Source organism: Crocodylus siamensis, chromosome 1 (genome assembly GCF_052110815.1).
Source record: "Crocodylus siamensis isolate JL-2025a chromosome 1, ASM5211081v1, whole genome shotgun sequence".
In the NCBI taxonomy this organism is placed as follows: domain Eukaryota; kingdom Metazoa; phylum Chordata; order Crocodylia; family Crocodylidae; genus Crocodylus; species Crocodylus siamensis.
This window is the reverse complement of record NC_143395.1, coordinates 58606064-58620999: the sequence shown is the minus strand read 5'-3', so window position 1 is coordinate 58620999 and position 14936 is coordinate 58606064. Positions and strand designations below refer to the sequence as shown.

At 40.3% G+C, this 14936-nt stretch overlaps 1 protein-coding gene across 2 annotated transcripts in view; it reads right to left on the bottom strand.

Annotated features, from left to right (window-relative positions):
* Nucleotides 1-14936, bottom strand: part of KCNQ5 (potassium voltage-gated channel subfamily Q member 5) — a 622372-nt gene that overhangs the window by 165287 nt on the left and 442149 nt on the right. The gene's annotated exons all lie outside the window — the stretch shown is intronic.

Genomic DNA, 14936 nt, shown 5'->3' with positions numbered 1-14936 from the left:
AGCACCTCTTTTTTTGGTCAGGTCTTCTGATGGGCGACAGGTATGTTTTCTCAGCTTCATGAACAGCCTACTGATGTTTCTCTGGCTAAACTGCAGTTGTTCCCCACCACCTGCCTACTTGGGGCTCTGCCCTGATGTTGTACTGCTTTGCAGCTAGCTACATATTAGGCATTTGCAACCCTATAGATCCCTGGCTGCCTACTCTCTTGTAGCTAACCCATATTCAGCTGTTTTTATCTGCCTGTGAACATACCTGCTGCAGTTTCTCTCAAAGTAACAGGAGCTTCCTGTTACAGTTGGTAAATGTTTAGTTACTTCTGACTTCTTCTGAAATGGATATAGTTATATGTTTCTTTTATAATTTTCACTTGCAAATATTTTACATTTAAATGGAAACATTCAGTGTAGTCACTTCCTGTGTAGGCTTGAAAGCCGCTTAGCCAAATGCTTAACATAAGTAATGCCATTTTTGTGCCTTGGCATAACTAACTAAAAGCAGAGTAAGCAGGTCACAGTTTAGAGTGACCTCTGTATAACCAACATCAGCAAAAAAAAGGCAAAAGAGGAAGTGGTAACAGTCCAAGACAGCAGGATACAGATGGCAGTCTAAGTCTAACAAGAATGATCACTGTGAAAAATGATTTGTGGAAATTTATGACATACAGAACATAAGAGACCTAACCCCCCCTGTATATACAAACCGAATGAAAAAAACTGTGGTGGGGAGGGAGCAGGAGAGCGACAGACAGGAAAGAAAAGATAACACCTACTTGAACCCTGGAGCAGTGAAGGATGCCTGCCCAACTGAAATCACTGTATTTATCAAGAGGCTTATGTAAGAATATCTTGTTGACTGCCAGGGCTTGCTTAGAAGATGAGTGTTGCATTTAAAGCCTTGCTTAAATATTGGTATTGCTTATGTGTTACATATATTATGATTTCAAACCAGAATAGTCTGACCAATCATTTCATTTCCATTCTTCCCACCCCTTAACTAAATTTCATACAACATCTGATACTACTGCTTTGTAAATAAGGTGCTTTTTATTTACTGATATGAAATCAAATAACCCAAGTATAATTGGTTATTCATGCAAAAACAGATTGATTATAACATTTGTAGTTGTTAGATAATGCTTAAGTAACCCTTCTTAGCAAAGAATAAGAACATGGGACATATTCTATTTCAATGATTAGGCATCTAAGTGGATTGAGACATAAGGATTTCATCTTATTCAGCTCCCTGCAAAACCATTAATTGCACCTACTTTTGTAACATGCCATCATCTGAGCCTTAAGATTAAGTCATAAAATAGGAGCAAGGAGGACAGCTCACTCCATATTTGCATTAACTGTTCATCAGAGACTTGAGTGGGGAAGAACAGAATCACACTTGGGCGACAGTCAACTTATAGGTGGCACAGAATCTAGGCCCACATTTCCAAGGCTAGTCAATGTCTTCTTTGACAACTGCTTAAGTTTAAAGACTCTAGAGGAGTCTCATTTAAGTTTAAAAAGCTGAAAGACTGTAATACAGGAAATAGGAGTGCTTGGTTCATTTGAATCTGTGCTTATTAACCCTGATAGAACAAAAGGGATTTCTCAGAAAATGAACTCAGTAAAAGGCAAAATTAAGGCCCTAACATTTAAAATGCTTTAAGAAGCTGTACCACAAAGAAATATGATCATGAATTTGATATTTAAAATTAAATACTGTATTTGTATTAGTTGATTGTATATTAATAAGCTAAAGATTCTGCCAAGACCCACCCATGAAGGTACTGAGCCAGCAAATAGAAAACAGTGGCTGATATTTGGGTCCAGACAAGCTCCTAAGGCTTTTCTACTATGTTTAGTAAGACTATGAAAGCAGAAGCGTCAAAACAAGTAAAGAGGATCAAAACAAAGAACAAGAAGCTACAGCCCAAATCAGAAGGAATCAACCTTCAAGCAACACTGCATCTGCCACACGATGGCACCACCAACACTTGAGGATCACTGATGTTTGCAAAAACATGGTCAAGGGATTAGTTTTAAACAGTTCTTACAGTATTTTTAATAGAGTATTGAAATAATATTGTAATTTGGGACACTAACAACTTCTGTTAAAATCAGATTGTTCAGACTGTATATTCTTAGGCTAGAGACATAAAGCTAATCTTGGTAAACAACATTTCATTCTCTAAGATACATTCTCCACTGGAAGAAGTGCAAAGAGATTTTAGAATGAAATAATAACTTTTTATTGCTTACTGGAGTATGTCTATACATGTCCAATATATGTCTTGAACTGCTTCTAACCAGACAGAAAATTGGCTAATTTTCCATTCCAGTCCTTACCAGTGTTACTTACTTGATAAATTTCTCCATAATGATTTAAAATTGAATACTATTTATAGAACATTCCACTCCATATTAGATATAAATTATTTAAACAAATGTTATTATAAGTTTATCTATTTCAAATATTCATTAGGTGCATGATATTAGTAATTGTACTAGAGCAGCCAATTTCCAGATTAAAATCAATGGTCACAACTAAATATATCACTTGAGTTTACTGTTCAAAGTAACGTTATACCTTGATGGCAAAAGGAAGATTTCAGAAGCAAACTACCTAATGCACACACACACACACGCGCGCACACACACACACACACACACACACAGACAAATGTACTTTTAGAGCTACTGCTTGAATTCTGTCCAACTAGGTTTTTAATTGTAGAAGTACGGTCATAAATCTGAAAAATATAATCTAGAATAGACCTTATTAATGAAATATAAATCATGAGCAGAGACTTTCAATGAGCTTCCAGTGGAATACTGGATAAACATAACACTAGATTTATGTACATTTTTGGCATTTTTCAGTTACATAACAGACATGATTCTTTCACAACAGTTTATTTGTTAAAATTATGATTAAGATTTTGCATCTTGATTCTATGTAATTAGATGGATTACTGAGAGAGACATCATACATCATTTCACCTAACACACAGATGCAGTTTTATAAATATACCACTTAAATCTGAGGTATATAACTCAGTTGGAGTTGCATATATCTTTGTGAATAAGTTCTATATTGGACTTTTAATATCCCATCTCTATAATCTTTCTGTTATAACTAATTCAAATAGCAAAAGAGCTGATAGTCATGTACCCCAAATCATGTTTCACACAAGAAATGGACCTTTGAAAATAAATGCCAATAATCCTGACATTCCCTAATGAAATTAAAGAGACATACTTGCTTCATTTTGTTGCCAATAGTATAATAATTATTCTACATTGTATTTATATTAAGTATTTAGTCTTTCAGAGCCAAATCATGGTTCCTTGCACTGCACTTGAGTTAAAGAAATCATGAAGAAAGTATAAAATCCGTATCTGATTTCCTGAAAATGAGCATCAGATACCTCAATTAACCTAGCCATCCCTGGCTCCTGTAACCATCCTCATCTGTGGAGAATAAAGCAGGTATATCTTCATAGGAGCTACATACATACTACAGGGATGAATGTCACCAAAGGCCTAGACCAACTGCTTTAGTAAATTATTCACTACATACACTCCACAGTTTGCTAATCTGTTTGCTTAGTGGTACCCAGGGCTAAATGATTCATGATGACATTTCTAAGTTTTAGCTGAGTCCAAGAATTTACTGTTTTTGATGTATGCTTAGCCCTTTGACTGCAGATCCATCTGAAGAGTGTGTGCTCTCAGCCAGCTGGAAGCTCCCAATTCAATTCTGGCTCTCGCTGCCCTCCAAATTCTCAAACCTAGGCGGGCAGTAAAGAACCTCTGGAGCTCTCTCAGGGCTATCAGATGAATAGAAAAATGTCAGGAGCAACAGTGGAAGTAGTGAAGTATGGAAAGGGAGGAGTAGGAATGGGGCTAGACAGTTTGCAGGAATGTGAAGGAGCTGGAGAAGAATTAACTAATTGGTATTTATGATTTTTGGTAGGAGTTGATTGCCATCAAACTTGCTTGATATAATTTATATAACTTTATACAAAAGTATACATTTCCACAAATATCTCAATATTAGGTCTTGGGCTGCACTGCTACAGAGACAGATACAAATTTACAAATATGAATTATATAAATATCAGCAAATTTAAACTCTTTTAGGTCTTTCACAATATTTTGATAGGTATTGGACTTTTACAAATACTCCTGAAATCACTGAAAATGATGCAGGGAGTATGCAGGTGGGAAAGAGCTGATTTTTCTATATAGTTCATATTTCTGTATAGTGTTTCATCGTTAGTTGTGTTAATTTCCATATCGTTTACTACTTTTTCCAGATCACTCATTTGTCAACCATAATATATGCTCTTGACAGAGAGCATACTATGAGAGTCTTCAACTCTCATAGTAACTTTGTCATGTGTGAAATGACAAGATGAAGTCCATAAGCCCAAGGTGACATCATTTTTTTTCTTATTTTCAAAGTAATTCTTTGTATCCTTGGTGGTGCATCTCCAAATTATTTCTCTTGTGTATTTGAAAATCAGTAGCTTATGTCTTTTTTCAATCTTGAAACTGATGATACTGAAAATTGTTAAACTATACAGCCACATGCCAGGGTAAAAATTTCTTTTATGATTTGTTCACATTTTTTTTCTAATGCAGTCAAAAGTCTGATGCTACATATTACAGGCAGAAATTCAGCCGCATTCGATGTAGCAATACAGCTCCCAAATCCTCTCTTTGAAACATTTGTGGAGAATGTTTTGCTGTATCCAAAAAGAAATGTAGGACTGGTGTCAAGGTCAGTACATACTTCAAATCTTTTAAATGTCTTTCATGCTTCTGCATCCAGACCCATTTTGTTTATTTCTGAAGGAGTTTCCTTAGGCTAAATATATGAGGTGCACAAATAGGAATAAAAAAGTTGACACAATTCAACATATTCTACAATCTGTCTTTTATCTTCAGGTACCTGCATGTTTGGAATTGCTTGTATCTTAAAATCATCAGATATAATTTGCTTTGTGGGTAATTGCTCTCCCAATAAGGTGATTTCTCTCTTAATAAGATGATTTTATTTCTATTGAAAATGACATTTTCCCTGGTGAATTTGTTTCTTCTTTATATTTCTGGTACTCTGCAGTCATTCCTGATTTTTATTAGTAGTGTTGTCTTCAACTCTCATAGTAACTATGTACATCTTGACTTTTGTAAGACCTTCTAGTTTCTAAGATAATGTATATATACTGAAATACCATCTCATGCCAAACACTCAGAAAGGCAATTTTAAAAAAGCAGTATCTGCCAACTGGTAAATTTAAAGAGCATGCTTTGGCAATTTCTTTATCTAATCTGCCAAAATCCTGGCAATACATCTAATTTATTGAAAAAAATAGTTCCTGTCATCTGAGCTAACATTTTTCATTACCTGCATGCAAATGGAAGTGCCCCTTCATGATATTTTTGTTCCACTCCTTTGGCTTAATTAAACATCTCATTCCATCTCCACTTTTCTCTAATAAGGAATGATTTGAATTAAGTGGAGCTTCTACTTTCTGAATGAGGCCAGCTGCTGTGATGTTATGCTACTCTTATGCTATGTCTTTTTCCAGACTTATGGAATATGTTGTGTGTCATAAAAAAATTCTGCACACAGACACACACATAAGGTGCATCTACATATGTATTTCATGCAAAGCAATAAACTCTGGAGCTTATTGCTGCAGCATGTTGAGCCAGGTTGGAGCAGCTCCAGCTGACAGGGGGATCCAAGGGTCAGCCTGCCAGCCAGGGGCTGTTCCCCACAGCACAACGTGCTGCAGAAGGGATGGCTGGGGCACAAGGGTGTTCCAGTGCAGGGATAGCCAGTAAGCAGCTCCTGCTCTGCAGCCAGCTGGGGCAGCATCTACACATTCACTACTGCAGAGTAAAAAAACTCCACAGCAGGATAGTACTTGTATTTACAAATACTATCTTGCTGTGCAGTTAATTAGTTTACTCCAGCTTAATAGGGGCACACATGTAGATGTGCAATGTTTACTGCAGAGCTAATTAGTCTACTCTGCAGTAAGCATCTCATGTAGACATGCCCACAGAGATGCACACTCATGCATATATATTTGGGAGATATTTATTTCCTATGATCAGATTTTTATATCGTGCATTAGCACATTTATGTCTGTTATTGCTCTGATGTGCTCTTTAGCATATACTTTTTAACTAGGTCAAGCACTTCACATACAGAGAAATCAAAAGATCTGTAGTATTTGGGTTGCTATATTATAGACTCTTATGCACTTGTACATAAACAAGACAAACACAGGCTATTTATGCATACTTCTAGTTGGCTTTTTTTTGTTTGGGTTTAAAGCTTTTTCACATTGATTTTATAAAAACAGCTTCCCCTTCACTTGAGACCTCACATCCTACCTGTAGCCACTGTTGCATTTTCACTGTTTGTCTGTACACCTGTGCAAAGTGGCTAGTCATCTTTCAGTTTCTGTGCACTTTCCAGTCACTGGGCATTGTCCATCCTCACAACAGCTTTCACATCATTGAATCGCTGGCAGCATACCATGTGGGCACTGACAGACTTGCAGCTCCCTGCCCTGATTTATGGTGCTTCACAGAAAGCGCTAATAATTCAAGTGACCCTCCCCCTGCAACCCAACAAATGTTTGCTCTTGGGTTGGGTGGGGAGGAGGTATAGGCTCCACTTTGGAGCTGATCCAGTAGAGAAGCTGCCTGCCTGCAGCTTCTCTCCCCTAGCCGTGCCTTTCCCCACCCCCACAGCTCTGGTGATGTCTGCAGGAAGTGATGGTATGGGGCTAGGGGTGGGAGAGAGAGCTGTGGACTGGGGTTTGCCCAGCCTGAGTTGGAGGGGAAAGGGGCTGGAGATGGGCTGTAAGGCTGGGGCTCTGATCCATTGCCCCACTTCTAGCTTAGGCTGAGCAAGACCCAGCCTACAGCTGTCTTCCCCCACCACTTCTCCTCACTCCTTTTCTGCAGACAGCATGCTTTGGAGCACCTTCATGAAATCCCTTACTAGATCAGGGTTAAGTTGTTGCATGATCGGCCACTTTTAAAGTGCTCTGCAGCCGCGCACATGTGTCACAGCTGTAGAACACTTTCAGGCTAGCAATCACACTACAAATTGCACTTGTATCAGTGCCCTGTTAGGCAGGTTTGTTTTCTTCATTAGTTTATTTCCTGTAAACTTTCCCTTCACTTATTTACCTTTTTTTTTTTACACTCATGTGGCCCATCTCTCCCTTTAAGGACTTTATTTAACTTTTATTTGACATATCAATATTGTGTCAGATCCATGTATTGGATTAGCCTTTCATATACTGTTTGTTGTTGAAATCCAAACTATTTGCCCTTTAATGAGGCATTCTAAATTTTTCATATTCACAAGATTAGTTCCTACTCTGGCTTTGGCATTCAGTATACCAGCAATCCATCAGCTGTGGAAAATAGCAGCTCCCTTTAATGTTATAGTTATGACTCAATTCCAACTAGCTTCCATGTGGTAAATTGTTACCATTTAGACTGGGTCTAAACAAATGAAAGACCAAGAAAGGCAGGTAGCTAAAGAACAGCTGTTCTTGAGAACAATGTTGTCTTTTTTTTTCTTTAGTAACTTTATAATCAAAGGAGGAGAAATGGAAAGTGTTTGGTTCTGTAGAAAGGTTATGGTTGGTTTTTTTTATGGGGACAGGTGCCTTCAGTTCAAGGAATTATTTACAAACCAGTCTGAATCCTGATTTTTCCACTTAATCCTCCTCCCCCTTTATTATTACTATTTTATAATCCTAATATTGTGACCTGTCCTTCTTCTGGACAAAGACAGACAAGGCTTTCAACAAATCCCCTCCTGCTGGCAGGAGTCCTATTGAATAATGTGTGACAGTCCCTTCACCCTTAGGATATGGACACGCCAACAAAGGCTCAAAGTCCTTTCAAAAGGGAAATTTTAACCCTGGATGAAGAAGAGTTAAAACTCGAGTGGGTTTTGCTGTATTTCTCAGCTCATTCACACATAACAATTAAACTGTACCAGCTGCTGCCCTTTTGAAATGTGTTCCCGTATCTACACCCGAAGGGATGGGAAACAAAGCAGTGACCAATAATAGCAGCTAGGTCCCCGACATTACTGATTGTCTACTGTTTTCTTTGTATCTGAATAATAATACCAAATCAAAGATAAGGGAGATGACATCATTTGTATAATGATTAGATAACAGAGGCAGACTAGAATATAGTGTTCCCAGTTAAAAAAAATAGCTCTCTATGTTGTATAATCATTTTAGTGATAAAATTGTAGAAAGTCTAGCAGACCACTAAGATGTACTATCCAAATGCATATACTACTCCGTGAAGTTTCTTTATTTCCAGGAATGTTTTGTCATTTTACAATATCTGCCTTTTCCCTTGCCATACTGTTCATATAGTGGGAACAAGGGAAATAATTTCATGGATGGTATTTGGTTCCACAGCCAATGAATTGTGACAACCCCAGTAATCCTGAACTTACACAATCCAGAGATTTGTTGCAGAAGAAAAACTGAAGATAGCTTTGTCTGCCCTGGAAATCCTCTGCTAGTAGCCCTAGAATTCTCTCCTACTTTTTGCAGAAAGTGTTCCTGAATTCCTGTGATATCAAAGAATTTTTATATTTGTGGTATACCACAATATTTTTGTTTCAATTTTCTCTGAATGTTACATTTTGATTTTATCGTCATCACTATTCTGTTCTGTTGTCAAAATAAAACATTTGACCCCATTAGAACAAAGGGTGCACACAAACATTTGCCACACCCAGTCTACAATCACATGCTTTATTTTAAATTACATGATTGTAGACTGGAAGTGGCATGTACAGGCATTTGCCAGTGCCAGGAGCCATGTAGGGATCCCAGTGTAAGTAACATGGGAATGGGCAGGTGGGATCAAGGGGGGCAGTGGGGTTTTGCCGGATTTGGGGAAGATTTGCCACCGGGGTGCTGCCAGGTTTTTGGGATGGGTTAGTACAGGGAAGGAGGGTTGTCTGTCCAGGGATGGAGAAATCAGAGGATAACAGTAGCCCTCTCAGGGTTAATCTTAGGAAGAGTGCAGCTTTGGGGCTAGGATGAGCAGCTGGGCTTTCTTAACCCTGGAACTGTGCTCCAAACATATGTAGATGTTCACTGGATTGAGTTAACCCATTCATGGGTTTGTACATGCCACAAAATTGGCCTTTAAAGCGGTTTAAATACACTTTTGCACTGCTTAAATGGCATTGCTGTTTACACTGTCAGCAGCGTAATGTGTGTTAATGGCATTGCTGTTTACGCTGTTGGCGGTGTATTGCGTGTTAAATGACTTTGCTGCCTTACAGCCATGGAGGGAAGCACCAGGCCCCGTGCAGCTCAGGGGCTGTGCAGGCAGCCTCTGTGGCTGCGGTTCCCTCTGGGACTGCTCAGACTGGGTGCCTGTGGGCAGGTGCCACCTGCCACCTCAGGGGTGCTGCTGCCGCTGTGGAGGGAAGCACTGCTCCCCACCCGCCCTGCAGCTCAGGGGCCACTCAGCCTGCTGGCAGCTTATCCTTCCCCACCCCCCTCCACTGCTGGAGAGGCAGGTAAGGATCAGGCCTGACTCTTGTGTACATGCTACAGGGGTTTACTTCGGTTTAATCTGAAGCATTTTCAAAAATGCACTGCTTCAATTTAGGGAGAATTAAACTGATGTAAACCCCTATGGCATGTACAAGCAGCCTGATCTAAATTAGTTCACCTACTCAGGCCCTATTTAAAACCCCTGGGCATATACACAGATGGGTATTCAGATTGGCTTAACCCTAATTATGTTCATCTAAATGTAATGTCTGTACATGCGCAAATTTTTTCTGCCTTAACAAAACAACATCTTATGATGCGGTCCTTTCAATATTTCTAGTTCCTTTCCCCTGATCCCAAATGTTGCTTGTGTAAGACATTTTGAACTGTTCATTTGGATTTGGAGTGAATTTTGAAATATCAGCATTTTCTAAGAGCGCACATTCTGTGTTCAGTGCTAGTCATGATCATTTTTACCTGCCTAAAATCACTATTTTTAGTTCAGTTATTACAAGGGTTGGAGTATTGTTGTAGTTATGATAGTCTAGGACAAGGTCTGGGAACCCGTGGTATACGTGCCGAGTGTGGCACATGAGACCATTTTGCTTGGCACGCTGCGGCCGGCCCTGGCTCTGGGTAGCTGCTGCCAGCAACAAAGCCCGGGCTGCTCCCAGCAGGGCTTGCAGTGTCCCAGCTGCCTGCTGGGAGCAGCCCGGGATCCCAGCTGGCAGCAACCACCCAGAGCCAGGGCTGGCTGCGTGCACCTCAGGGTGGACAGCGGGGCAGTGCAGCCCACCCTAAGGTAAGCGTGCAGTCGCCACCAGCACGGAGCTGATGCCGGAGCTGTGCAGCCCAGCGGAGCTGTTTGCACTCTGCCCGCTGCTTACTGCAGCTGCCCAGAGCCTGGGCTAGCTACAAACAGCTCCGCCGGGCTCATCACCTCTGTGCCAGGAGTGGGGAGAGACCAGGGCTGTATTGCCTCAGCTCCGCTGAGACCAGGGCTGTGTTGTCTGATGTGTCGCCAGTGTAGAGCTGATGCTGGAGCTTGGTGCAGGTATTTGGAGCCTGCTGGCTGCAGCTGCCCCCAGCTCTGGGGAGCTGCTGCCAGCCGGGATCCTGGGCTGCTCCCAGCAGGCAGCTGGGATGCTGCAAGCCCTGCTGGGAGCAGCCTGGGCTCCAGCAGCTACCCAGAGCTGGGATAGCTGCTGGCAGCTACAGATCCCAGGCTGTGGGGCAGGGGCTTTGGGTGGGGGCAAGGGGCACAAGCAGGGTATCCTGCCATGTACCCCTTGCCCTCATATTGTTTTTATGCCATGCTGGCACTCTGGCACCTTCCAAGGTAGGTATTGTGGTGTTTTTTGGCACTCCGGCCAAAAAATGTCACCTATCCCTGGTCTAGGAAATGTATGAGTGGCAAGGATTTATTGTGATATTTTTTCCTGGACCAACTGTATAGTTGGAGGAGCTGTTGAACAAGCTTTTGGGCATCAAGTGCTATCTTTGGCTTGCAAATGAAAATGTTATATGGAAATGTTTGCTATATGTTTTTTGTTAGAAAATTAACATTTATAATTTGTAGAAACTCGAGTACACTTTATTCATATCCTTCCTTTAAAATCTCCCATGAGTATAAAGGTTTCTTTATACTCATGATAGATGAAAGCTTACAAAGCCACTCATCTTATTTTCTAAATAGACATGGCCACCTCTGATAGACCTCTGTATGTTTGTGCTTTGTGAGTTAGAGCAGGTGGATTAATCTGTGGCCCCTGGGCTCCCCCTGGCTGTTGTTCCTCTCATGGCTCTGGCTGCCAGGGTCTCCAGACTTCCCTTCCCTTCTCTGTCTTTTACCTCCTGCCCTTGTGGCACAGGGCAGTGTGGCTCAACAGAACCTGCAGCCCAAGTGCATGGCAGGAACTGACAGTCAAGGAGGTGAGGGGGAGTGGGGCTGCTGGCCCACCCATACGGTACAGTGGTAGGGGGAGCTTGCAGCTGGGAAGGTGAGGGGGGTGGGCTGTGGCCCCTGCTGATGTAGCTCCCCTCAGCATTGGCCTGTGGCCCTTGCTGGTGTGACCCCTGCAGTATGCAAAACCTGACTGCTAAGAAGCTGGACAGCCCTGATTTAGAGAACTGATCCATAAACACTCATGAGCCAGTGCTTCTCAGCTGGCAATAAACCCTTAGAGGTATCTTGTGTATACCTAGTCCCTTTTTTTCCACTCTGTTCACTCTAAATAGTTGGCAGCTAGTGCTGTTATGCTTCTTAATTGATACTCATCCTCTTTGTGCTTTCACATTTTGTGTACATACTAAACAATCTCCACTGGCATATAGTAACATAAGGCAAAATATTACAAGCATTTTACTTGGCCTTACTTTGGGACTGGTATAAAGAGACTAAGCAGAAGATGGCTTTATATACAGCCCCTATGTGGTATCTATCCTTCTTCTTGTGGAGCTGTTTCTGAAAATGCATGACTAGGGTACATAATTCTTTTCTTGGGTCCTGCTCCTCCAATTATCTAAGCACATGTAATCCCTTTGACAATTCTAGAACTATTGATAAGTACAAAGCTACATAAACACATAAAACCTTACTAGACAGGAGTCTAATTTTGGAAACTAGGATTTAATTCTGTATAAGGTATATGAATGCATGCACTTTCAAAAAATGAAAAAGATAGACAGAAGAAACAGATTAATATTAATTTCTCACTTCAGGACATATAGAGGCATCCAGAAAATCCAGAGGATCATATTGTAAGGGTCTTTGATTTGAAGTATGACAAGGAACACACTAGACAGGTCTGAGCTAGCATTCCTTGTACCACAACTCCAACTAAACTAACATGAATTCTAAGTGTGTAAGGAATATACAGGATAAGGCTTGTTATATGCTATATAAAACTTTGCTCAAATGGCCAGCATTGTATTTAAAAATATTTTTAAAATTATCATTGCTAAAAGATGACCTGTTTCTGGCTACCATTTCAGCTGTGCTAAAGTCATAAGACATATCTACCTCAACAGTTAGCATGTACAGGACCTTTACTAAGGGATCTTAAGAAAAAACTAATTTCAGTTTTGTCTGAGCCCAAATGCTAGATCCCTGGTTTTGCTGCCCTCTTGGCTTTTGCCATTTGGAATGATGCATGTCTTTGGAAGTGTGTAAATGTCTAAGATATTTTTAGCTTTATGCTTAACATTTTAAGCATTACTGAAAACTTCACATGAATAAGTTAGGTTGTATGCTCATCAGATAAGAGACTATATCATTACCTAGTTTTAAGGGGTCATGAATTAAATTGGGATTCTAGTTGCTACTGGAATATAAGAGCTGGATGAAGCCTATAAGCCAAACACTGCATAAATGGCATATGGAGAATGAATACCACAGTCAATGTATCAATACAGAAGAAGGTGGTAGCAAACTGAAATATATCTCAACAAAAAAGATGCAGAAAAATATTTTTTTCATATGAAACATTCTAATTTTGTAAGGAAGACTGTAGATGTGGGAATACCAACTTCTTTAACAAATTCATATTAATTTTGGCAAACTGTTATTTAATAGAAAAGGAAAAATTAGAAAAGTTAGGAATTTTGACTAAATTCAAAAAAGTTTCCTCTCAATTTTTTCCAAATATTTCCAAATTCTACTTATTTTGTAATTATATTTTATAGAAATAAAATAAATGACAAATATATATTTCATAAAAAATTAAATGTGGGTTTTCCCACTTTTTAGTTTGCCAACTTTTTTGATTAACATGAAATTAATATTTTTTCTTCATTTTCTTGGAGCTAATGCTAAACAAAAACAATCAGTTATTCATGCGGCTCTAGTTGTAAGTTAGGTCATGAGAGAAAGGGTTCAGTGCCAGATGTATTTTTTCTTGGCTATCTTCCCCAAAATATTTGATTTTGTCTTCCCAGCCTGAGTTTTACTGCTCAACTGTTTATTATTTGACACTATGCCAGTAGTCGTGTTTGTAGGAGACCACGAATACACCAGAGATTATTTTCTTGCTACGTTAGCTGGATTCTTAAACAGTTTGTAGCTTTTTTGATGCTGGAGTAGATTTTATTCTACTGTCTGTCTGGGATATATCAGTATTAAGCTCCTAATGCCACATGGTCTGTGTGGAGAGGAGATTAAGGAATGACTATGACTGTAGGTATACGGAGAACCTGCTTCTTTCCTTCTGTTTAGCCTTATTGGATGCATCCAAATGAGCACACGTGCAGCTTGTGGTGCCTTAAAGCTGTTTGAGGTGCCACAAACCACACGTGAAGCATGTGCACCCATTCGCCACTGTTAATTTGCAGCATGGTGGTTTATTTTGACACCAGGAAATCCTGGTATAGAAAAAACCTGCTGCTAAAAAAATAGTGTGGAACACACTGTAGCAGTGTGTGCCACCAGAAACACAGCCTGGCCAGCTAGAGCTATTCTCTGGCTGCCAGCCAGGCTCTGAGCAGCTGGTTTGGCACTGCTGTTACCCCAGAAGGCCCCCAGGACCCCAGGACCTCAGGTAAGGCTGCTGGGGCCAGCACAGGTGCTGGCCCCAGCCTTCCCTACCCAACCTGGGGCCAATTTGCCATGTGCTGGAGTGCATGTGCAGGGATATGATCTGGGACAAAACGCAGCGACACAAATATATACTGCTGCTGTTTGTCCACAGAAAATGTGTGCCTCTGCAGGTGTGCACTCATCTGGACATGCCCACCGTGTCCTGAGAATTAATTGTAACCTTGAGGTATGTGTCTGTTTCAGATTTTCAATGAACTTGACATTTTTGGAAGCTTGATGCCAGTGGATATGTTTTTAAAATGGTATTAACCGTTAATTTTCTCTAATGTTAAACCCACCTTGCTATTGAAAAGTCAATCAAAATTTATTATTATTAAAATGTGGACGCTATAATCTTTAGCCCATTTCTGAAGCATTTCACATGTTAAACATGCTGTACAAACATAACTCTGACAAGGCTCTTGTGTAGGTGAATATTACCTGGATTCCTACCTTGTCTGGGCAGATATTCAGAAGCTCTCAGCTAATCTGATTTTGAATGAACAGTGATTGTACTGGGTTGTCCACACAGATTATTTTTATGCAAACATTATTTAGAATTTTGCGATCAAGGTATATGATCTGTTCCTGTTTCTTAAATTGTAAACTGAGTCATACCAGCTGACTTTGCATAGCAGCACCTTCAACTTTTCTGGCTTTTATAGTGAAACTAGCCAATTTTCTGTAAAGAATAGTGGGATTGAGGGGAAGGAACAGGTGGGGAAGGAGCCCTGGGCTGCCCCCATCTGGGCCGGCTCCCCCTTCCCTCCTACTGCTTGGGCTCTGGG